At 77.6% G+C, this 2,500-nt stretch overlaps 2 non-coding genes across 2 annotated transcripts; both read right to left on the minus strand.

Annotated features, from left to right (window-relative positions):
• Positions 1 to 607: 607 nt before the first annotated feature.
• LOC131749650 (5S ribosomal RNA) lies at positions 608 to 726 on the minus strand. Its single transcript, XR_009333706.1, has one exon. It is a non-coding gene; the product is annotated as a 5S ribosomal RNA (ribosomal RNA).
• Positions 727 to 1,756: 1,030 nt separating this feature from the next.
• LOC131749611 (5S ribosomal RNA) lies at positions 1,757 to 1,875 on the minus strand. The gene has a single exon (XR_009333667.1). It is a non-coding gene; the product is annotated as a 5S ribosomal RNA (ribosomal RNA).
• Between the last annotated feature and the right edge of the window lie 625 nt (positions 1,876 to 2,500).

Genomic DNA, 2,500 nt, shown 5'->3' on the forward strand with positions numbered 1-2,500 from the left:
CAAGGCCCCTTGGCGCCGTAGCACGGCCAGCCGCCGAGCACGGGACCCCGACCCTGGTGGCCGGCAAGGCGCGGGGGCGGCGGCCCTGGCCCCCGATGCCTCTCCCGTCCCCGGCCGAGACGCAACGGCGGAGGGAGGGCTTGTCCCGCAGGCAGCCGTGCACAGACACACCGGCAGACAGGTGGCTGCGCCGGAGCCGGCTGGCCGCCGCTGGCGGCGGCCAAGTGCGGGCCGAGCGGCTCGCGGGCCGCACGGACGGCCCGCGGGCCTGCGGCGCAGTCTGGGTCCGGGCCAGCCACCCCCGGAGCGTCACGTGGGCCGCCGGCCACCGGGGCCGCCTTTCTGGCCGCCTGGCCGGCCAGGGAGGCGGGCAGTGCCCCCTCCAGAGCGCGCTGTGGTGGGAGGGGCTGGAGGAGACGGGGCCTGCAGAGGCGCCCGGACGTGCGGGCGGGGGTGGGCGGCGCGGGGAAAGGGGTGGAGGCAGGGGGTGGGGGGTGGGGGGTGGGGTGGGGTTGGGCGAGGGGTGCGGGGGGCGTGGGGGCGTGGCGCGGAGGCGGCCTCGGCCGCGGGCTACTAAAAGGGAAGGCAGGCGGGGCGGGAGGCAAAAAGCCTACAGCACCCGGTATTCCCAGGCGGTCTCCCATCCAAGTACTAACCAGGCCCGACCCTGCTTAGCTTCCGAGATCAGACGAGATCGGGCGCGTTCAGGGTGGTATGGCCGTAGCCGGGGGCGAGGGCCGCGGGCTGCCTCTTGAGGAGCCGCTTCGCCGGCGCCGGCGCCTCCCCGACAGCCCGACGGCCCGTCCGCCCCGGCAGGGCCCCGCCGCCCGCCCAGCCGGGGGGATGCAGGCCTCGGGTACCGCGGGGTGGAGGAGGGCCGGGTGGGGTGTGGGCGACCTCCCGGCCCAGGCCGGGCGGGAACCCAGCAAACCCTTCGGCGCTTGGCGCCCCGCCCCCCATCCCGCACGTCGCCCCCAGGAACGAGGCCCCGGAGGCTTCAGGGCCCGGGGCCGGCGGTCCGTTGTGCATTCCCCACCCCCACCCCCCTGCCCCGCCCACGCGGCGCTAGGCGCAGCCCCACCGCAGCCCGGGCTGGCCATCCATCCGGCCCGACAGCAGTTGGCCCGAAGCCACTGGGAGCCACCGTGGAGTCGGGAAGGCCCCTTGGCGCCGTAGCACGGCCAGCCGCCGAGCACGGGACCCCGACCCTGGTGGCCGGCAAGGCGCGGGGGCGGCGGCCCTGGCCCCCGATGCCTCTCCCGTCCCCGGCCGTGGCGCAACGGCGGAGGGAGGGCTTGTCCCGCAGGCAGCCGTGCACAGACACACCGGCAGACAGGTGGCTGCGCCGGAGCCGGCTGGCCGCCGCTGGCGGCGGCCAAGTGCGGGCCGAGCGGCTCGCGGGCCGCACGGACGGCCCGCGGGCCTGCGGCGCAGTCTGGGTCCGGGCCAGCCACCCCCGGAGCGTCACGTGGGCCGCCGGCCACCGGGGCCGCCTTTCTGGCCGCCTGGCCGGCCAGGGGGGCGGGCAGTGCCCCCTCCAGAGCGCGCTGTGGTGGGAGGGGCCGGAGGAGACGGGGCCTGCAGAGGCGCCCGGACGTGCGGGCGGGGGTGGGCGGCGCGGGGAAAGGGGTGGAGGGTGGGGGGTGGGGGGTGGGGTGGGGTTGGGCGAGGGGTGCGGGGGGCGTGGGGGCGTGGCGCGGAGGCGGCCTCGGCCGCGGGCTACTAAAAGGGAAGGCAGGCGGGGCGGGAGGCAAAAAGCCTACAGCACCCGGTATTCCCAGGCGGTCTCCCATCCAAGTACTAACCAGGCCCGACCCTGCTTAGCTTCCGAGATCAGACGAGATCGGGCGCGTTCAGGGTGGTATGGCCGTAGACGGGGGCGAGGGCCGCGGGCTGCCTCTTGAGGAGCCGCTTCGCCGGCGCCGGCGCCTCCCCGACAGCCCGACGGCCCGTCCGCCCCGGCAGGGCCCCGCCGCCCGCCCAGCCGGGGGGATGCAGGCCTCGGGTACCGCGGGGTGGAGGAGGGCCGGGTGGGGTGTGGGCGACCTCCCGGCCCAGGCCGGGCGGGAACCCAGCAAACCCTTCGGCGCTTGGCGCCCCGCCCCCCATCCCGCACGTCGCCCCCAGGAACGAGGCCCCGGAGGCTTCAGGGCCCGGGGCCGGCGGTCCGTTGTGCATTCCCCACCCCCACCCCCCTGCCCCGCCCACGCGGCGCTAGGCGCAGCCCCACCGCAGCCCGGGCTGGCCATCCATCCGGCCCGACAGCAGTTGGCCCGAAGCCACTGGGAGCCACCGTGGAGTCGGCAAGGCCCCTTGGCGCCGTAGCACGGCCAGCCGCCGAGCACGGGACCCCGACCCTGGTGGCCGGCAAGGCGCGGGGGCGGCGGCCCTGGCCCCCGATGCCTCTCCCGTCCCCGGCCGAGACGCAACGGCGGAGGGAGGGCTTGTCCCGCAGGCAGCCGTGCACAGACACACCGGCAGACAGGTGGCTGCGCCGGAG

Source organism: Kogia breviceps, unplaced genomic scaffold (genome assembly GCF_026419965.1).
Source record: "Kogia breviceps isolate mKogBre1 unplaced genomic scaffold, mKogBre1 haplotype 1 scaffold_243, whole genome shotgun sequence".
In the NCBI taxonomy this organism is placed as follows: Eukaryota; Metazoa; Chordata; class Mammalia; order Artiodactyla; family Physeteridae; genus Kogia; species Kogia breviceps.